General features: G+C 41.5%; 1 protein-coding gene across 1 annotated transcript in view; it reads right to left on the minus strand.

Moving 5' to 3' along the window:
* GATA4 (GATA binding protein 4) overlaps positions 1–21,570 on the minus strand; it is a 73,643-nt gene extending 52,073 nt beyond the window's left edge. The window contains exon 1 of the mRNA XM_044292164.1: positions 21,439–21,570. The gene's annotated coding sequence lies outside the window, so the exon portion shown is untranslated. The remainder of the gene's footprint in view (positions 1–21,438) is intronic.
* Between the last annotated feature and the right edge of the window lie 2,076 nt (positions 21,571–23,646).

Raw genomic sequence — 23,646 nt, forward strand, 5'->3', positions numbered from 1 at the left:
AACGGATGCGGATAAAATGATACGGTCGTGTGAATGTACCCTAATCCTGATCCCCAGAACAGACAGGGAACCTTCATCCATATTACACCACACAACCTGCACCTACTACACAGGCCAGAGTAATAGTCTGCGTGTAATCATAGAAAGATATAATATATTTACAAAATATAGCTTAAAATAAACATAAAGGTAATCAAGGAATTGTATTATTATTGTCACCATTTATTATACCAAATGCTAATAAAATATTATTCTATGAATATTACTGCTCTAGTAATAACATTAAAGGAAGAACTGCAGCATCTTTTACCTTTCTACTAATATTACTATAACGTTACATATTAATATAGTAAATACTTGAAAACTGTTCTCTGTAAATGTTAAGAATCACTCAGAAAGATTATTAGAATTGTTTTAAATAATAATAAATATTATTATTATGTTTTAGACTTTTATTATTATAATTCTGTAATTACTGCAATGTTTTTTTTTCTATTAATTCTTTGTCACTAAAAGATTATTCGAATATTCTACATACAAATACTTCTTTTTTTATATTATTCATTTGAATGAATACTGTATAATATAAATATTACGTTGTGAATGTGTTAAAACCGGCAGCATGAAATTCATAATTTATTCCAGAAAATGGCTTAATATATTAGTACTAGAAAAACAACTAATAATAAAACCCGCATTAACAAAAAATTACAGTTACTTTCTTGGAATTAGGTTAAATTGTCTGATTTCAAAGCAAATAATTTTAGCAATGTGATTTCCTGACAAATTCCGTTTTCAGTACACAGAAGCTATAAGCACCACTGCTAGTGATAAAATACTACTGCAATTACTAATACTACTATTACTGCTATTAATTCTTCTATTATGAGTAATACTATAACTACTGCTACTACTTCCAGCACTACTACTAGGAGACTACACAACTAGTTCTAGTAATAAACATAGTTCTACTACTAATTCTAATATTAAAGGTATTGTTACTAGTATTACATCTACTAATTCTAACAACAAAACTGGAAGTAATACTACTCAGTTATTCCTATTACTTCTAATACTAAAAACTACTACTTCACCTACTACTACTTGTACTCTTAATTATAACAATAGTATTAATACTACTACATCTAATAGTAATGCGAATATTAAACGTAATAATACCACTATGTTACACCTACTAATAATACTAAACTAACTACTACTAATATTAATCTAATAATACTTCTACTACTATAATTATTATGAGTCATTTTCCTAGTAGAACACGTCCACCATTACTCCTGCTAGTAATAATAGTATATAATAATGTCCCAGTATTCCTCCCCTTCTACCTGTCGGATAACGATCTGTTCGGGGAAATGTCGCTAATATCGGGAATTCTCAGCGCCGGTAAAGGAGGTAATAATGCGGGGCCCTTGAGGTGGGAGAGAGGGGCCCCGACACCCGTGTTCCGTTCCCAGACACCGACCAGTGGACACATCCTACAGACAGTAACATTTCCCCGATACAAGGAAGCCGCATCCGACACCTGTGCAGATACAGTGTATGGGGGTATATTATATATTGTGCTGTCAGGTATGTATGCTGGGGGAGTATATGTATTATATAGTGTGCTGTCAGGTATGTATACTGGGGGTGTATATGTATTATATAATGTGCTGTCAGGTATGTATACTGGGGGTGTATATGTATATATTGTGCTGTCAGGTATGTATGCTGGGGGTGTATATGTATTATATAATGTGCTGTCAGGTACGTATACTGGGGGTGTATATGTATTATATAATGTGCTGTCAGGTATGTATACTGGGGGTGTATATGTATATAGTGTGCTGTCAGGTATGTATGCTGGGGGTGTATATGTATTATATAGTGTGCGGTCAGGTATGTATACTGGGGGTGTATATGTATTATATAGTGTGCTGTCAGGTATGTATGCTGGGGGTGTATATGTATTATATAGTGTGCTGTCAGGTATGTATGCTGGGGTGTATATGTATTATATAGTGTGCTGTCAGGTATGTATACTGGGGGAGTATATGTATTATATAGTGTGCTGTCAGGTATGTATACTGGGGGTGTATATGTATTATATAGTGTGCTGTCAGGTATGTATGCTGGGGGTATATGTATTATATAGTGTGCTGTCAGGTATGTATACTGGGGGAGTATATGTATTATATAGTGTGCTGTCAGGTATGTGTACTGGGGGTGTATATGTATTATATAGTGTGCTGTCAGGTATGTATGCTGGGGGTGTATATGTATTATATAATGTGCTGTCAGGTATGTATACTGGGGGTGTATATGTATATAGTGTGCTGTCAGGTATGTATGCTGGGGGTGTATATGTATTATATAGTGTGCTGTCAGGTATGTATACTGGGGGTGTATATGTATTATATAGTGTGCGGTCAGGTATGTATACTGGGGGTGTATATGTATTATATAGTGTGCTGTCAGGTATGTATGCTGGGGGTGTATATGTATTATATAGTGTGCTGTCAGGTATGTATGCTGGGGTGTATATGTATTATATAGTGTGCTGTCAGGTATGTATACTGGGGGAGTATATGTATTATATAGTGTGCTGTCAGGTATGTATACTGGGGGTGTATATGTATTATATAGTGTGCTGTCAGGTATGTATGCTGGGGGTATATGTATTATATAGTGTGCTGTCAGGTATGTATACTGGGGGAGTATATGTATTATATAGTGTGCTGTCAGGTATGTGTACTGGGGGTGTATATGTATTATATAGTGTGCTGTCAGGTATGTATGCTGGGGGTATATGTATTATATAGTGTGCTGTCAGGTATGTATACTGGGGGTGTATATGTATTATATAGTGTGCTGTCAGGTATGTATACTGGGGGAGTATATGTATTATATAGTGTGCTGTCAGGTATGTATGCTGGGGGTGTATATGTATTATATAGTTTGCTGTCAGGTATGTATACTGGGGGTGTATATGTATTATATAGTTTGCTGTCAGGTATGTATGCTGGGGGTGTATATGTATTATATAGTGTGCTGTCAGGTATGTATACTTGGGGTGTATATGTATTATATAGTGTGCTGTCAGGTATGTATACTGGGGGAGTATATGTATTATATAGTGTGCTGTCAGGTATGTATGCTGGGGGTGTATATGTATTATATAGTTTGCTGTCAGGTATGTATACTGGGGGTGTATATGTATATAGTGTGCTGTCAGGTATGTATACTGGGGGTGTATATGTATTATATAGTGTGCGGTCAGGTATGTATACTGGGGGTGTATATGTATATAGTGTGCTGTCAGGTATGTATACTGGGGGTGTATATGTATTATATAGTGTGCGGTCAGGTATGTATACTGGGGGTGTATATGTATATAGTGTGCTGTCAGGTATGTATGCTGGGGGTATATGTATTATATAATGTGCTGTCAGGTATGTATACTGGGGGTGTATATGTATATAGTGTGCTATCAGGTATGTATGCTGGGGGTGTATATGTATTATATAGTATGCTGTCAGGTATGTATGCTGGGGGTATATGTATTATATAGTGTGCTGTCAGGTATGTATACTGGGGGAGTATATGTATTATATAGTGTGCTGTCAGGTATGTATACTGGGGGTGTATATGTATTATATAGTGTGCTGTCAGGTATGTATACTGGGGGTGTATATGTATTATATAGTGTGCTGTCAGGTATGTATGCTGTGGGTGTATATGTATATAGTGTGCTGTCAGGCATGTATGCTGGGGGTGTATATGTATAGTGTGCTGTCAGGAGGTATGTATACTGGGGGTGTATATGTATTATATAGTGTTGGAAATAATACAAATGATCAAAATATAAGTGCACTTATATGAGGGTATATAATGTGGTATGTGGAGGTATACTGAGGGTATATAATGAGGTATATGGAGGTATACTGAGGGTATATAATGAGGTATATGGAGGTATACTGAGGGTATATAATGAGATATATGGAGGTATACTGAGGGTATATAATGAGGTATATGGAGGTATACTGGGGCTATATAATGAGGTATATGAAGGTATACTGACGGTATATAATGTGGTATATGGAGGTATACTAGGGGTATATAATGAGGTATATGGAGGTATACTGAGGGTATATAATGAGATATATGAAGGTATACTGAGGGTATATAATGTGGTATATGGTGGTATACTGAGAAGAAATGAAGAAGGTCACGGCACTCTCATAGCTTCCAGGTTCAGTGTTCTTTATTACACCAAAATATACAGCAGCAACGTTTCGACAATAAAGTCTTTATCAAGCTACATCTTTAGAGGGTATATAATGTGATATATGGAGGTATACTGAGGGTATATAATGTGATATATGGAGGTATACTGAGGGTATATAATGTGATATATGGAGGTATACTGAGGGTATATAATGTGATATATGGAGGTATACTGAGGGTATATAATGAGGTATATGGAGGTATACTGAGGGTATATAATGTGATGTATGGAGGTATACTGAGGGTATATAATGTGATATATGGAGGTATACTGAGGGTATATAATGTGATATATGGAGGTATACTGAGGGTATATAATGTGATATATGGAGGTATACTGAGGGTATATAATGTGATGTATGGAGGTATACTGAGGGTATATAATGTGATATATGGAGGTATACTGAGGGTATATAATGAGGTATATGGAGGTATACTGAGGGTATATAATGAGGTACATGGAGGTATATTGGGGCTATATAATGAGGTATATGGAGGTATACTGAGGGTATATAATGAGGTACATGGAGGTATACTGAGGCTATATAATAAGGTATATGGAGGTATACTGAGGGTATATAATGAGGTATATGGAGGTATACTGAGGCTATATAAATGAGGTATATGGAGGTATACTGAGGGTATATAATGAGGTATATGGAGGTATACTGAGGGTATATAATGAGGTATATGGAGGTATACTGAGGGTATATAATGAGGTACATGGAGGTATATTGGGGCTATATAATGAGGTATATGGAGGTATACTGAGGGTATATAATGAGGTACATGGAGGTATACCCAGGGTATATAATGAGGTATATGGAGGTATACTGAGGGTATATAATGAGGTATATGGAGGTATACTGAGGCTATATAAATGAGGTATATGGAAGTATACTGAGGGTATATAATGAGGTATATGGAGGTATACTGAGGGTATATAATGAGGTACATGGAGGTATACTGAGGGTATATAAATGAGGTATATGGAGGTATACTGGGTCTTTATAATGAGGTATATGGAGGTATACTGAGGGTCTATAATGAGGTATATGGAGGTATACTGAGGGTCTATAATGAGGTATATGGAGGTATACTGGGGCTATATTATGATATTGGGGTAAACGTTGGCTGCTTATTGAGGTGTACAAGGGTTAGGTAATGAGGTATGTTGAGGCAGAATGAGGGCTGATGATACACGGGGGTGCACATAGGCTGGATATGGGGGTATATCGGATATTTAGGTAGAATAGTGAATTTAGAGGCTTTAGAATGAGGTACATTGAGGTATACAGGGGCTGAATATTGGGTCCTGGCGAATTCTCTTGGTGGGGACACTTGCTCGATCCCCCATAGTATCAGCAGATGAGGGGAGGAGACCACCATAATCCAGCGTCCAGTATAGATAAATTCTCTGGACGGACTGAGAGGCATGTTGAGGCACCGCAGGGCCCCAGGGTATGTTTACTAAGGTCTAGGGCGGCCCCCAGTCTTGCTTTGATGCAGATTTGGGCTGTATTCACAGGCAGTGACTGATAATCAGTTCCATCCACGCTTGGCACATGGATTTCTGCAGTCCCCGAGCACAGCGCCGTGCATTGTGTAGTGGCCGTGCTTGGTATTGCATCTCAGTCCTATCCACTCGAATGGGACTGAGCTGCACAAAGGCCACATTACTGATGTGATGTCACAGGCCGAGGAAGAGGCCGCAGTGCTCCCCCGATCGGCCTGTGTATGTTCAATTTCCAATAATTTGCTATAGACGTTCAAGTAACATCTGACCTACAAAAACACAGTCAAAAAATGCCAAAAAGTCTCCGCAAAACGTAACGCGTGACTCCACCCACAAAGGGGACGCCGCAGGGCTCATGACAGAAGCCCGTGTTAATTCCGTCTCTGTATTTTTTTTAAATTATAATGGTTGTATTCACATTTCTGTTTTTAAGGCCCCTTTCACTTTTCCGTGTTCGTTCGGCGTCCGTAGAAAAATACGTCTGTTTGGATCCGTTTTTGGTCCACGTGTCCGTTTTTTGCCCTCCATGTGTCATCCGTATTCCATGGACACTGCCCAGCTGAAAATTAATTTACAAAGCACCTTCTATCAGTGGTCAGTGAAAAACGGATGCCATCCATGTTGTGTCCGCGATTTTCACGGACCCATAGACTGTTTGGTCCACATCACAGAGCAACGTTTTTTGCGGATCCATTTAAATGAATAGTTCCGCATATGGTACGCAAAAAAAAAAAAATGGAACAGACACAGAAAGAAAATACGTTCATGTGCATGAGCCCTAATACTCACGTTTTTTTAATGCACCGCACGTTCCTATGGATCCATCTTGGCGCCGTGTATAGCCTATAGAAGCCAATGGGTTGAACATAAAAACATATTTTCTGTACTGACAGATTTACATCCATATTTCAGGAAAATTCAGATAAAAGAAAAAAAAAACTTAAAAACCCCTTTAACAAAATAAAGGAACAAAAAACGGATCATTTAGAGCAAAATGAAACAAAACGTAAAACGACGATCCGAATCTGATCCATATTTTCATATGCACATGTAAAGGAGCCCTAAAGCTGTCAGGATCTGCTGGGATCTGTAGTTCCTACGCGCTCGGAGAATAAGTGGCCTGTATCGGCTCCATGTCTGAATTGTGGCCTATAGCTGCCATGATCTGCTGGAAGTAGTAGTCCCACAACAGTCTGTGCGCCGAGACATACATCTGGTAAATGCTTCCGCTCGATGCCAGAGTCTGCTGGGGCTTGTAGTTCCACCACGGTCTGTGAGCCCTATCTGCTGCATCGCTGTCTCTGGTGGGCAGGCTCTGCTGGGACGTGTAGTTCGCCAGCAGCCCGGGGCTGTGTGGAATGAGTCAGCCCTGGGCTGTGGACACACAGGTGCCTCATGGAAGTGTTTGGTGACTTGTAGGCGTTTTCCAGTAATTAAAAGCTCGTTAGTCTGTTTCTTTTCATCAGGGTGACACGTTTGGGCTGAATATCCCGGCCTCAGACTGACGCCTGGAGGTTTACAGTTCCTGCAGATAGAGAGCAGAGGCCGCTAATCAGATCCTCCGCCTGCCAAACCTCCATCTCCAGACACCGGCCGGCCATGCATTGTGTACAGGACATATGCATCCGCGTCACATCCACGTACAGCCATGACACATGTGTGTACTGTGTGCACCCCTTCTTCTCAGGACATATACATACATGTGACCTCCATGTACAGCCATGACACATGTGTGTACTGTGTGCCCTCCTTCTCAGGACATATACATACATGTCACATCCACGTACAGCCATGACACATGTGTGTACTGTGTGCCCTCCTTCTCAGGACATATACATACATGTCACCTCCACGTACAGCCATGACACATGTGTGTACTGTGTGCACCTCTTCTCAGGACATATACATACATGTACATCTCATGTACAGCCATGACACATGTGTGTACTGTGTGCCCTCCTTCTCAGGACATGTACATACATGTGACCTCCATGTACAGCCATGACGCATGTGTGTACTGTGTGCCCTCCTTCTCAGGACATATACATACATGTCACATCCACGTACAGCCATGACACATGTGTGTACTGTGTGCACCCCTTCTCAGGACATGTACATACATGTGACCTCCACGTACAGCCATGACGCATGTGTGTACTGTGTGCCCTCCTTCTCAGGACATATACATACATGTCACATCCACGTACAGCCATGACACATGTGTGTACTGTGTGCCCTCCTTCTCAGGACATATACATACATGTCACATCCACGTACAGCCATGACACATGTGTGTACTGTGTGCCCTCCTTCTCAGGACATATACATACATGTCACATCCACCTACAGCCATGACACATGTGTGTACTGTGTGCCCTCCTCCTCAGGACATATACATACATGTACATCCACGTACAGCCATGACACATGTGTGTACTGTGTGCCCTCCTTCTCAGGACATATACATCCATGTACATCTCATGTACAGCCATGACACATGTGTGTACTGTGTGCCCTCCTTCTCAGGACATATACATACATGTCACATCCACGTACAGCCATGACACATGTGTGTACTGTGTGCCCTCCTTCTCAGGACATATACATCCATGTCACATCCACGTACAGCCATGACACATATGTGTACTGTGTGCACCCCTTCTCAGGACATGTACATACATGTGACCTCCACGTACAGCCATGACGCATGTGTGTACTGTGTGCCCTTCTTCTCAGGACATATACATCCATGTCACATCCACGTACAGCCATGACACATATGTGTACTGTGTGCACCCCTTCTCAGGACATGTACATACATGTGACCTCCACGTACAGCCATGACGCATGTGTGTACTGTGTGCCCTCCTTCTCAGGACATATACATACATGTCACATCCACGTACAGCCATGACACATGTGTGTACTGTGTGCCCTCCTTCTCAGGACATATACATCCATGTCACATCCACGTACAGCCATGACACATATGTGTACTGTGTGCCCTCCTTCTCAGGACATATACATCCATGTCACATCCACGTACAGCCATGACACATGTGTGTACTGTGTGCCCTCCTTCTCAGGACATATACATCCATGTCACATCCACGTACAGCCATGACACATGTGTGTACTGTGTGCCCTCCTTCTCAGGACATATACATACATGTGACATCCATGTACAGCCATGACACATGTGTACTGTGTGCACTCCTTCTCAGGACATATACATACATGTGACATCCATGTACAGCCATGACACATATGTGTACTGTGTGCCCTCCTTCTCAGGACATATACATACATGTCACATCCACGTACAGCCATGACACATGTGTACTGTGTGCACTCCTTCTCAGGACATATACATACATGTGACATCCATGTACAGCCATGACACATATGTGTACTGTGTGCCCTCCTTCTCAGGACATATACATCCATGTACATCTCATGTACAGCCATGACATATATGTGTACTGTGTGCCCTCCTTCTCAGGACATATACATACATGTACATCTCATGTACAGCCATGACACATATGTGTACTGTGTGCCCTCCTTCTCAGGACATGTACATACATGTGACCTCCATGTACAGCCATGACACATATGTGTACTGTGTGCCCTCCTTCTCAGGACATATACATCCATGTACATCTCATGTACAGCCATGACACATATGTGTACTGTGTGCACCCCTTCTCAGGACATATACATCCATGTGACCTCCATGTACAGCCATGACACATGTGTGTGTATTTCATCTCAGGAAGGACATATACACCATGTAAGATCCATGTACAGCCATGATAAATACGTATTGTGTGCATCCAGGAAACATATGTATTGTGTGCATTGTCTGCATTGCTTCTCAGAGCGCAGTGTCGGACTGGGGTTCCTAGGGCCCACCAGTAAAATCTATATTGGGGGCCCACCGTACGGATACTTCCATATATTACCTGCTCACACAGCAGCAAGATGCTACCAGATGATTGAATATGGGGGTCCCTGCAGCGACTTTGAGAAGGTAGGTCCTGGGGAGAAGAGGACACTGGTGGCTTTCCTCTACACCTAGATACCTACGTATGTATTGTGTACATTGCTTCTCAGGACATAGACATCCATGTACAGCCATGAAACATATAGGTGTATGTGACATATACACCTATCACCTGAACACACCGCTGTGAAGCCCCTGAGGTGAGCTGTAAGATCAGGCAAAGCGCCACTAAAAGTACAGAGCAGCACGCCATAATAAAAGGGATACGGCGCACACTGGAGCACTGCCGCCCCTTTAACCAGCTGACCAGCAGCGTGCCAAGAGGCCCCCCCCTCCCAATCTCATATTTGTGGCCTATTTATTCTAAGGAGCCGGGAAATCACTGTAATAATAAAAACGTAGAACGCAAAGATCTGCAACTTCCTCCGATGCTTTAGTTGCTCACCAATTTCCAGACCTCTGCTTGCTTACATCCAAAGGCTGAAACGTACGCAGCCCCGCTGCACCTCAAAGCGGAGGCCCGTGCAGTGCAGACAATCCTCTGTCAGCTGCGCACATCCCTCTCCTCTCCTGAGAGTTTGTTACAGTGTGTCGGCGCAGATAAACTGCACAAGCCCTAGAGCCCTGCCTGTTCAGGATTGTTTAGATTGGATACAGTTGAAGCAAACCCTCAGCTCAGATGCGTATTACATGTGTACAAGTTTGAGTGCGAACATGACATTGCCATTCACCGACAGCAAGCAGAGATCTCTGCAACGGAAAGACAAAATAAATTAGAAAGTTGCAAATCTTTGCCCCTTTAATAACAAGATTTCACACTCTGTACATTGACCCTGTAAACCATGGATGTCAAACTCATGGCCCTCCAGCTGTTTCAAAACTACAACTCCCAGCATTCCCTGATAGCCGTAGTATGCCCAGGCATGATGGGAGTTGTAGTTTTGCAACAGCTGGAGGGCCACGAGTTTGACATCCCTGCTAGTAAACTGTAGGCTTGTCTTCACCGGATCAACACGGGTCCAAAGATGTCGTGTGGCCAGTCAGTCAACCGAAGTGAGACCTCAAGAACTTCTTAAAGGGGGTTGTGCCATGAGAAATATTTTAAATTTTTCAAACCAGCACCTGGATCTGAATTCTTTTGTAATTGCATGTCAGTAAAAATTTTATATAGCCACTAAGCTAATCAAAAAAATGTATCGGTATAGCGCTACCTGCTGTTTGTTCTTTTCCTTATTTATCCGTCCAAATCACTGAACTGGTTGCACGCGCTCAGTTTAAATCTTCAGCTGCCACCAGCTATATCTTCTGTTAGAAGCTGTGACAGTTACAGGGAAAGAGCTGCAGCAGAAAGGACACACCCCAACGAGCTGCCAGCCTGAAATAAATGTAGCAGAACACTTGGTGTCATAGATCTCTGGATCTATTTGAGGTACAGGGACGGTTCTAGCTTTGTTAGAAAGAAATTATTATGTACTATATGATCTCTGATACATTTTTTGGGGATAACCCCTTTAAATGAAGTGTTTTTGCAGCTATAGGAGGTATGGGTGAACATGCCTTCAGTGCAACCTGTACAGCTGCACAGGAGTCCTATAGGAAAGGGGCCCAAACTGCAATAAAAAAAAAAGGGCAGCAAGGTTCCCTTTGCTCAGAATGACTGATTTAGGGTTCCTGCACATGACCCTATCAATTTTTGTGGTTCGCAAATCACAGATCCTGGCCGAGAACCTGCCGCAATTTTTTTTCCCCTCCTGCAGAAATGTCCTATCCTTGTCCACAAAACAGACAAGAATAGGACATGTTCAATTGTTTTGTGGGGCCACGGAACGGGTGTTCTGTCCACATGTTTTGTGGCCCCAATTAAGATGAATGGGTCCACATCTTATCCACAAAAAATGCGGATTGGATGGGAACCAAAACTACGGCCGTGTGCATGAACCCTAACTGATCCATCAGATGAAGGATCTACTAGAGGGTCAAAGCAGGGACCCTACAGAGAAATTTCCCGGTGGGCCGATGCCCCAGGGGGCCCCCAAGTTCTCCTCACTGCAGCCGACCAGGTTCATAATGAGCTCTTAGCAGTAAATAACGCTGTGAGACTCAGGTACTCAAGTACCCGGCCGTCAACCGCACATGTCCTCCTGAATTCAACTGCTGCGACCCACGCCTTACGTCCTAAGCCCCCAACTGGAGGAGGAGGACAGAAGATGGTAGCTATTGATGGCCACCCCAGAGGGACAGCTTTTGGGGCAGTATATTGTGCTACACTGTGGCATTTGGTTCTGCTGGGATGGTAGTTTGCCCTATGGTATTGTTGACCCCTTCTACTTGTGTTGCCCCGCCTTCTGTTAATTTGGACCCATCTACAACATGGAGCCACTTTTCGTTTTTTTTCCAGGGCCACTTTAAGTTCCCACTGCGTCCCTGGGACAAAGTAATAAGCACTATGATGAGCCCCTCACTTTTTCTAAGTTAGCTGAAACAACATGGGGCCCACCTGCTATTCGTGCACAGGGGCCCCTCTACTGTCTATGTCTGTCCCTGATAAGAAGAAAAGAAGTAGCAGCTGAACCCAGACCCAAAAGCCCCTCTACCGCATGAGAAGACACCAGTATAATAAATGGGGCATGGCAGGTGGGGCCCTGTTTTTGATATCGCATTGGGGCCCAAAAACGTCAAGCTCTGATGAAGGGACTAATGAGTCTGAACTTTGATGTAGAAGATGACGGGGCTGGAACCATTCCTCTCCCTGACACATGCGCAGATGAGATTGATTCAGCAGTTTACGCATGCGCCAGAGAGGAAATAGTTCTGGCCCCATCCACAATGGAAGTGACATCCCTTGTATAGTCCAGGCCAGAAACCTGGTAAAGGACATCACATTGACGGATGCAAGATGTTCAGAAGAGGAGAGTCACATGACCGGGTTCCCGAAAGGCCGATCCACGCAACTTCGGAACGATATGTATATTACAAACTTTCTTCCACAGGTGTGTTCTGTGCCACTAAGGTGGCTTAGTGAAAGGTGCTGGGTCCCAGAAAAATCCCTCTAAAAATACTTGGGCAACCCCTTTAAGGATGAAAACGGTCTTTCTAGTGCCATCTATAGGCAGAAAGGAATAAGGGCTCATGCACACGACCATTTTTTTTCCCGTTTAATGCATTCCGTTTCCGCATTTCCGTTTCGTTGAAAGATAGAACATGTCCTATTATTGCCCGCAAATCACGTTCCGTGGCTTCATTCAAGTCAATGGGTCCGCAAAAAAAAACACATACAGAAATGCATCCATATGTCTTCTGTATCCGTTCCGTTTTTGCGGAACCATCTATTGAAAATGTTATGCCCAGCCCAATTTTTTCTATGTAATTACTGTATAGTGTATATGCCATACGGAAAAACGGAACGGAAAAACGAAACAGAAACGGAAACACAATGAAAAAAACAAAAACGGAACAACGGATCAGTGAAAAACGGCCCGCAAAACACTGAAAAAGTCATACGGTCGTGTGAAAGAAGCCTAAGGCCTCATGCACACGACCGTTGTTTCATTCTGTGTCCATTGTTCCGTTTTTTTGTGATTTTCTGCGGACCCATTGACTTTCAATAGGTCCGTTTAAAACTCGGCTAATGCACCGTTTGTCATCCGCGTCCGTGATCCGTGGTTCCAGTCCGTCCAAAAAATATAACCTGTCCTATTTTTTTCACGGAAAACGGTTTGCGGACCCATTCGAGTCAATTGGACCGTAAAAAAAAACCGCAGAGGCACACAAGATTGTCATCCGCTTCCGTTTTTTTCCTGTCATTTGCATGGCAAACTTGACTTAGACTTTTTTTTACTTTCCTTCATGTCTGGTGATCCTCCAAAAATAAAGGAAGACACACGGAAACAAAAACGGAAACGGATCACGGAACAACGGAACCCCATTTTGCGGAACGGAACACAACAACGGTCGTGTGCATGAGGCCTTAAAAGGATGGGTTTTCATTTTTTCCGGAGACAAGCTAATTTGCATATTTATCCCAAGTAGGCATTGCCAGTAAAACCGCCGACATCAGCTAGATCTCTCCAAGAAGATCCACGACTCCCCCTCCCCCCAGAGCATGGCAGACAAGTCTCCGCAAGCAGAGTAAAGTGACCATTATGATGTTCCCCTAACCTGGATGTTATTATGGAAAAATCCAGCTAAAACAAAGAGAGGATGGAGACGAGCGCCAAGAAGGATGGAGACAGAGCAATGCTCTGCAGGCCCAAAAAAGAAGACAGGATGGAAACATTGGGGTACAATTATAGAAACTGTCCAAAAAGATGATTGTTTTTGTTGCCTATAGCAACCAATCGCAGTGCTTTTGGCAAATGAAAGCTGTCTTGTGATGGGTTGCTATGGGAAGCCATAGCAACCAATCACAGCTCAGCTATCATTTCCTATTGTGTTCTTGGAATATGAAAGAAGCATAGTGATTGGTTGCCATGGGCAGCCATAGAAACCAATCACAACACAGATTTATTGTAGTGCTTTCTGAAAATAAAAGCTGTGCTGTAATTGGTTACCGCAAATTAGGGACCAATAGAGGCCGCTCCCAAACATGCATAAGTCCCACCCATTTTCAGCCCGAATTTGCAGGGAATGTCTTTGAAAATTAGGGATAGTCCCTGTAAACTTGGGACTGTTGGTAACTATGCTTTTGTCACTGAACCGGCCCCCTCATCTGAGGGGTTGTCATGGCAGCCTTGTAAAGGCCTCTTGGCCTACCATCAGTGGCAGGGTGTAGTAGAATGATGCTGCAGGCACAATACACAGCAATACAGAAATATTAAAAAAGAGATCAAAAAGTCACATGTACAAAAAACAAGCACTCATTTATCTGTTGTATTTTACTAAAGTTTTATTTTATTTTGTAAAAGTAGTAAAATATAAAAAAAAATACCTATATACATTTGGTGTTGTCATACTATATAATGGTAGTATTAAAAATATAACGTCCATCAAAAAGTCCTCATACAGGTATGTAAAAAATAATCAAGTTTTGGATTTTGGAAAGTGTTTGAAAATGCGAAAACTGGTTATCAGTGAAGCATAGACTTCTTCCGTAGAAGATGGTTTGTCCTACTGCCCAATAGTGTTGATCCAGAAAAAGTAAAAAAAAAAACATAAACTGCAAGTTGGTGAAATATGAAATACTCGCTCCTCAGAACAACCCCTTGTAAGCTGTTGGTTCAGCTTCAGAAACCATCTGGTCGGCCACCCATTTCATATCACCCACACATATATGTAAATGCGGTGGCCTACAGCAACTGCTGGGTATCAAGGCCTAGGTGGCGTTCTTACAGCAGGTCAGCCCACTCTGATGACATCATCGCACCTATTGGAGGAGGCTCCAATCAGCCTCTCTCTAGTCTGAAATAGCAGGTAACAGAGAACACTACATGCACAGCAAATGAAGACACAGAAGACTCAAAGGGGTTGTCCCACTGGTCTCTGCTTCTAGGTCTGGTCTCATCAGGTTAGCTCCACCAATCATTGGCTGAGGTGGGTGACCATGGCTGCCAGTGACTAGCTGAGCAGGCATCTCCAGGAGCAATGGGGAATCGTTCAGGGTGTTTCCTTTCTTTTATTTTTTAACTCCTGGACATCCCCTTTAAGAAGTAACTAATGTTGGTATAGGGGAGGCATTTATTTTAACAAGTCACCTTTTACGAGTAGGGGGGCACTTATTTCTACTACTGAAATAAGAGTCGTAGTAGAATATACAAGGCTGTTCTGTGTATCTGCACTGCTTGCAACTGTGATGAACTCTCTGTTTAGGTGAAGGGCAGGTTAAGGGATTTGCTGCTGTAAGACTTGACGTATTACTTGTTAACTCTTCAATAATCTCCTTAAGACACTTTAAGTACAAATAAAACATGCAAAGGGTAATTGTACCCAATCCTGGCTGCTCATGACGCTTTTATTTACACATAAAACCATTATGAATGATTTGAGAGATGAAGCAGAGTCGTTAAGCGCTCACCGATGAATGAGGAGATATTACTCATCTGCTTGGAGGAGGATTTTTTGTCTTGGGTCTTCCTCCCTTACTCTTCCCAGACCATACTAAGTCATAATCTCCATCTGACAGAGGTTTACAGCTGGATTTCAGGGAAATATGTTGTAGGGTTTTATGTTAGTTGTGGTTTCAGTCATCTTAAGTGGTTTTAAAGTGGTTCATCTCAATTGCTAGGATGTAGATGGTGATTCTTCACTTGGGACATGGACAATATTGACAGACAGAGGACATTTCATACCACTATAGTAATAATATGTTTGGTTCTTAATCATAGCTAGGATTTCCTGCAACCCTGTGTCTAAAACTGCCCCTACACCTTAGATGGATGAACATTTGGCCAACAGTTGCACCATCCCATACACATGCATGCTGAGTTTGGCCAAGTCTGAGCTCGCTCTAAATAGGAAGAGGGGAATACGGCACTGCCAGACACCTCTGAAAGTGGATTATCTTCATGAGAACACCGGATCTCTTTGTTGACATCCAACATGCCCAATCCTTCTTTCCACTGACAACTGCCATTTAGCCTGGGTTCACATCTGCTCTGTGAACTCCGGCAGTCTGCTCAGGTGGAGGAGCAGACTGTCAGAGTTCACCGTGTCCGGCACAGCCGGATCCTCATTCACTGTAATGGGATCCGGGGGTAATCCAGACACTTTCCAACTTTTGGCTGGATACTAATTTTTGTGTGTAACATTTTTTGTCTGGCTTAAAGCCGGCATGTACACTGGATACAGTGACCGGATTATAGTGCTAGAGCCACAACGCAGATGTAAACCCAGCCAAAGGTAGTCAGGAGATCCTCTATGCATAAATGGTCAGTTGGTCCCACCGAGATTGGTCCCAAAGTTCATCTAATGTGTATGGTCCCCATTGATACCCTGTTTTTTGTTGCTGAGCCTTCTCTCCAGATTTGCCTCTGGTTGAATGTCTAACATAGGTTGATAGGACACTACTTCTCCTGGGTTAGGTTGTGAAAAGCAAAGGCCTCTGGGTCAAATATAATGATGTAGCATCTTGTGAAATATCAGCTGAATGAGTCTCAAAGGCTATCTAAGGGGCGAAAATTACTTTAGATGGGGCACAATAATGACCCCTGTCTTATCGGTCGAACAGAAAGACCCCATGGTGATGCATGATCCCTAAGCAGTGACTTACCACTCTCTTTACATTTAATCAGGACAACCACCAAGTCTGAGAAGAGTTGCAGTCTTCTTCAGCCATGGTTTCCTGTGAACGAGATAATAGTGCCCACTATAGTTCCATCCCTGGTGTTTTCAATTAAGAATGTTGGTTGCAGATGGCGTTTAACCAGTTTTTTTGGCCTTGTGGTTTGCCTTCTCTCTAGAGGTCAAAAGTCTAAAAAGTGTGAGCTTCCTGTTATTTTAAGATCAGATACTATGCATATTTTAAGTAGATGTTTCATAGCAAGGCAATGGAAGGTTCAGTAAAGCTTAGACGCCCCCGTTCACTGGTTTCTGGTTGTACTTTCTTGGACCCCTTTTGGTAGGTACTAATCACTATTAATAGGGAATATCCTCACAAAACCAGCCATTTTAGAGTTGCTCTGACCTAGTTGTTTACACATGACAAGCTACATGACTATAGCGATCCCTGGTCCTCATACAGAATCATGGCTTCGAGTAGCAGATCAATGTTTAGACAGCAAGATCTGCTGCTCAGAAGCCATGATTGGTGGTGCCTGCATGAGCAACAGGACCACCCAATGAACAGCGGCACATTTAGACGGCCAGATGATCGGGAACAACCGTTTGCAGCAACAGACGTTCCCGATAATCTGACAATTATTGGTGTTTCCAAATGCACCTTTACGCTGGGTTCACACCTGAGCGTTCGCGATGGAGCCCTCTGTATGCGCGATTGTACGGGCGTTTGCAATCGCGCATACAGAGACAAGCGAACACCTATTGTCACGCGTTCCCGCTGAAGTCTATGTACGGGAACGCGCGACAAGACACCCCAAAGAAGCTTATGTACTTCTTGGGGCGTCGGGCGTTTTACAGCGCGATCGTACGCGCTGTAAAACGCTCAGGTGTGAACCCAGCCTTAGGCTTGCCCAAAGATCAGTTCACATCATCAGCATGCTTAGTGTAAAACTGTCCCTACACACAGATACGGCTTATTAACTTAAGTGTATTTTATCTCAATTTTCCCTTCCTTTTTCTTTATCAAAAATGGGCAGGGATCCCAACGAGAAGGGTGGGGAGAAGGAAAACGCATCCCAAAGTAAAGGCCAAGAGGTCCACTTTCAGAAAATGAATACTATAGTGCGGCTTCTTTGTATCTCTGTCCTTTGGCCCTGCTGATATGATGTAGCTGTAGCACATATTAGTAGCATTATGTAATATGTGGTGTAATAATTCATGTTTCAGTCAGAATTCATTGCTTACTGCTATTATGCCAAAACTGTTATGTCTAAATGGCATTTAACCTATTGTCGCCATAGATAGTTGTTCAGTTGTTAGTTACCCCCCCCTCCATTAGCATACAAGCTGAGTGAGTCGGTTATTTTAAAGGTGGACTTAGAAGGGCAGGTAATCTGGCAGATTGTAGGGAAAGAACGTTCCTGCAAACGCTCGTTCCCGACAATCTGCCCGTCTAAATGTGCCGCCGACGATCGGTAGTGTAGGCACAAAAATGATCTTTTCTGGTCTAAACAGTGATATGCTGCCCAGAAACAATGCAGGTGTATCGCAATAGCAATCCCTCGTCCTGATACTGTGGAGGAGATCACTGTATGTAAATGCAGCACTTCACCTCCACTTAACAAGCAGCCATCTGTCGGGAAGCAGCGCTTCCTTCCCAAGAACCTGCTGCTCGTCTGCCCATGTAAATCCACCTTAAGCGTACATCCACATGGTATGACATTTGTAGCAGTAACACAGATGAGATTGTAAAAAAAATGTACAACATTTTGAAATTTATGTATCCACTTTTTTTGTGGATTTTCCCTATTGGCTTTAATGGGAAAGTTAAAACCCAATAAATACACAGCAAAATTGGCAAATGATTTTAAACCTTTTTTCTTCACAGGAAAATCCACAATGGCAAATATTCAACAAATCTGTATAATTTAATGTGGATTTGTCGAGGCAGATTTCTCTGCCGATTTTGACCAAGAATATGCAGAAATTTCACCTAAATATATATTTTAGTGTGTTCCAAAAACATAATCTTGTACTTTCTTATGCTAACAGTTATCAAAATGGGCTCCTCCTTATGACGCCAGATTTTGGAAAACCCTTCTGAGTCCTGAACCGGTTCTTCCCCCCCCCCCTGTGACAAAATAAATGGGGCTGGATTGGACGCCCTCTCTTCAAGGACTCCATAACAGTCACATGGATGGTCTGCCTCCATGGGATGTGTTGATTGGATTAATTTTTTATTTGCGACCATAATGATTGATCTTTGACACTATTTAGTTTTTCAACTGTGAAGATTTTTTTGTCTCTTCCAACATAAACTAAAGCCACAACTATTTGAGTTCCCTTTATTTTTATGTAGCATGTAGATGGTAAGATCTTTTAGATGAAATATTTTCCAGTGGTCGGAACGTCTGATGGATAAACTTGTAAAGAAACCGCAGCACTCTCTTGTCTTCAATATCCAACCTGTTGCTTGAGAAAGACCACACAGGTCGAAACATCGCACTGTATTGGGGAATAAACCTTTGGATATTGAAGACAAGAGAGTGCTGCGGTTTATTTACAAGTTTATTCATGTTTGGGGGAGCTTTGGACTGGCTTCAAACACGGCTGGCACCACCACATAAAGGAACGGTATTTATCTTTTTTTCCGTTGTGCTGCTACACTTCGTCTGATGACTTCATCTAAGGTCTACAAGGATCACGTCTCATATCAATTTTATGCAACCAATTGTATCCCATTCAATAAAAAATCCACCAAAAACTTCTCATGCTAAAGGAAATTTTACTTGAATGTCAAGGATCCTCCCCTGGTGGAGCTTGTCAGTTCACAAATATTGAACCAGAGATACATGGAAGGGTGAAGGACACCTGAACTTTCCTTAACGGTAACTTAACAGGTCCCGATATCTGCATTATCTCTTATTTGTTCTGTACTCTACAGTTGTGAGCTAATAAACACTTCTGATTCAAACTACCATTCATTAATTATTATTTTCTAATATTATAATACATTTTTTATGCCCTTTCTCTGCAAAAAGTTACCACATTTTGGAATTTTGGAAAGAAATGTGACAGTATGTTTTAAAATATATGAGTTGGTAATGTATCATAAGTAATTAAAAGTAAAATTACAATTAAAATTTTTTTCTTCACATTAAACATTTGAAATAATGCTGACTAAATAATATTACATGGTTATATGAAAATAATCATACAGTGGGAATATGAAATACTCAAAAACCATAGTAATGATATTATTATATTGTCATCATCATCATCATTACCATATTATTATAATTTTATACAGCTATTGTTCATTTTATATTAAATTATTATGTTATCATTATATTATTATTATACTATTATATTTTTATTATTGTCATTTTTATATTAGACTAATACATTAGCATTAAATTATTATACCATTACATTTAATTATTATTTATGATGTTATTGTTCTTGTTATAATAATTTATTGTATAGTCATTATATTATTAGACTATTATGGTTACTATTATATTATACTAATACATTAGCATATTATTATTATACCATTACACTTAATTATTATTATTTTGTTGTTATTGATTGACAGTTACGTTTTTTAATACTATTATATTCTCTTTTGTTCTAATGCAGTCTTCAAATTCTTTAGTATTAGTTTTATCTTTCGTTACTGTATCCTTTGTTCTTTGTTGAAGCAGAAAACTCTATGTATATTTTTTTCCTGAAAAATTTTCTTCAATTAAAACATTAAATTCATTGAGTATATTAATGTAATATAATTAAGTCTATATTTTGAATCCTGTACTTACATTGTATACAAATGTATAATAATATAATTTATGACATTTATAAAAAAAATGAACAAAAAAAACCTAGCAGAACCAAACAATTCTAACCAATCTCAAGATTTCTTCAATAGCTGATTACTTTTAAAAATATCAATTTCAAGAAGAAATAGTAATTTTTTTAAAACGATTTTTTCATTTTTTTTCTTGTTCACATGAGAAAAAAAAACAGGAGAAGCACAATTGAAATGACTTTTCAACACATATATAATTAATCATGATAATACTATTTCATAGTAACATGTTTGATCTAGAAATTCACCTCTGAGAGTTCGAAGAGGCTTTTTTTGTTAATGTTTTCTTAGATATTTTTATATAATTTAAGACTATTTTTGTAAATGTTTTATCACAGCTTTAGAAATGCTTTACTGGTACTATTTCTTTTCTTTCATATTCGTTTGTCTTATTTATATTATTATTTTTATAATATATATATTTTTTTATAATTTTACCTCCTCCCCGTAAAATGGCTGCTTGTCATTGTTTGCCCGGCATAATTTTTCAAAAACAACCACAATAACCATTTTCATACAGAAAAGAAAAGACAAAGTGCACAATACCTTTGACTGCGGGGACAAATATTCACACGGTGCTGGGGTCTGCTTGCTCCTGAGTGGCAACATATGGAAGTTGAGAAAGCAAACTCCCAGCCCTGAGCTCTTTCCCTTGGAATTTGATAACATTAAAATAGATAAGAGAGTGGTTTATTAACCTCCAAGCTTCTAGGGGGTTTCACAAAACTGCTCTGCGTTACCAGCCTCTAATTCACTAACTCTTTATTCATCCTAGTAAGGTTTTTTTTCTTTTTTTTTCTTTTGAGATTTTAAGCCCGCTTTGTAGGTACAGAATTAAGGCGGGTTTACATGGGGCAAGCTAAAGCCGATTGTTGGGAAGGAAGCGTTCCCTCCTGACATTCAGCTGCTCGTTTATTGAAGGAGACCACGCGGTTACATGCAGCGGTCACCTCCACAGTATGAGAACGGAGGATCGCTATTACGATCACTCCCCCTCATAGAGCTGCACTGTCTTTGGGCAGCTGATCGCTGTTTGAACTGCACAATCTGCTGCCCAGAAACGATCATTTATGTGCCTGCATGAACGACAGGATCACCTGATGAAGGAGCTTTTTGCTTGTTGTGATCGGCGGCACATTTAGACGGGTAGATTGTGAGGAACTGTGAATGGTGTCCGCTGCGGACAGTGACATTACCTGCACTACATCTCCTGTATAACGTTTGCGCATCCTAAAAATATCTGTGACATCCAGTGTACTTTTTCCATAGACGCTGCGGACAGCGACATTATCTGCGCTACATCTCCTGTTTAACGTGTGCGCATACTAAAAATATCTGTGACATCCAGTGTACTTTTTCCATAGACGCTGCGGACAGCGACATTATCTGCGCTACATCTCCTGTTTAACGTGTGCGCATACTAAAAATATCTGTGACATCCAGTGTACCTTTTCCATAGACGCTGCGGACAGAGACATTATCTGCGCTATATCCCCTGTTTAACGTGTGCGCATACTGAAAAAATATCTGTGACATCCAGTGTACTTTTTCCGTAGATGGTGTCCGCTGCGGACAGTCACGTTACCTGGGGTAAATCTCCAGTGTAAAGTGTGCGCATCATAAATATCTGTGATATTCCCTGTAATTTTTTATTAGCCGCTGGTGACAGCGACATTACCTGCGCTACATCTCCTGTATAACGTTTGCACATCCTAAATATCTGTGACATTCAGTCTAATTTTTTCGCTGCTGGTGACAGCCACATAAAGAACTGAGACTTTAGCCAATGTATTCCTGTCAGGAACTCATCGGATCCTTTTTGCACCATCGACAAGGTATCTCAGTGTGGTATGGGTTCCTACCTACAATCAATATAGATGGAAGCGTTCATTGCTGGAGCACAGGGTGCTGTGGTCCTGTCACTCAGCTCCCTGCGCTCTGTCTCTCCCGAACTGAATGGTGAACCAGGAAGACTTCTCCCCGCTCCACCATTCAGCCTGCAGGCACAGATCGCGCTACCGGCCTGTGTGGGCGGAGCCTGCAGCATGGAAATCTGCATAAGCTCCGCCCACACTGTACTGCAGAGCGATCTGTGTCTGTAAGGGATAGAGCACTGTGAGCTTCAGGAATGGGACAAGGTGAGTAGGTACTGTGTTTTCTTTTATTTAACAGAAGGCATTTCTACCATGGATGGGGCACAGAGGGTATTTCTACCATGGATGGGGCACAGAGGGTATTTCTACCATGGATGGGGCACAGAGGGCACAATTACTACAAAGGGGGCACAGGGGGCATTAATACTACAAAGGGGCACAGAGGGCATTATTACTACTACAACGGGGGCACAGAGGGCATTATTACTACTACAAAGGGGGCACAGAGGGCAATACTACTACAAAGGGCATTACTAGTATTAGGGGGGCACAATGGGCATTACTACTATGGAGGGGGCACAATGGGCATTACTACTATAAATGGGATACAATGGGAATTATAACTATGAAGTGGGCACAATGGGCATTACTGCTGTGAAGGAGGCACAGTGGGCATTATTACTATTAAGGGGGCACAATGGGCATTACTACCGTGAAGGAGGCACAGTGGGCATTATTACTATGAAGGGGGCACAATGGGCATTACTACTATTAAGGGGGCACAATGGGCATTACTACTATGAAGGTGCACAATGGGCATTACTACTATGAAGGGAGCACAGATGGCATTACTACTGTAAAGGAGGCACAGAAAGCATTA

The sequence above is a fragment of the Bufo gargarizans genome, chromosome 4 (genome assembly GCF_014858855.1).
Source record: "Bufo gargarizans isolate SCDJY-AF-19 chromosome 4, ASM1485885v1, whole genome shotgun sequence".
Lineage (NCBI taxonomy): Eukaryota > Metazoa > Chordata > Amphibia > Anura > Bufonidae > Bufo > Bufo gargarizans.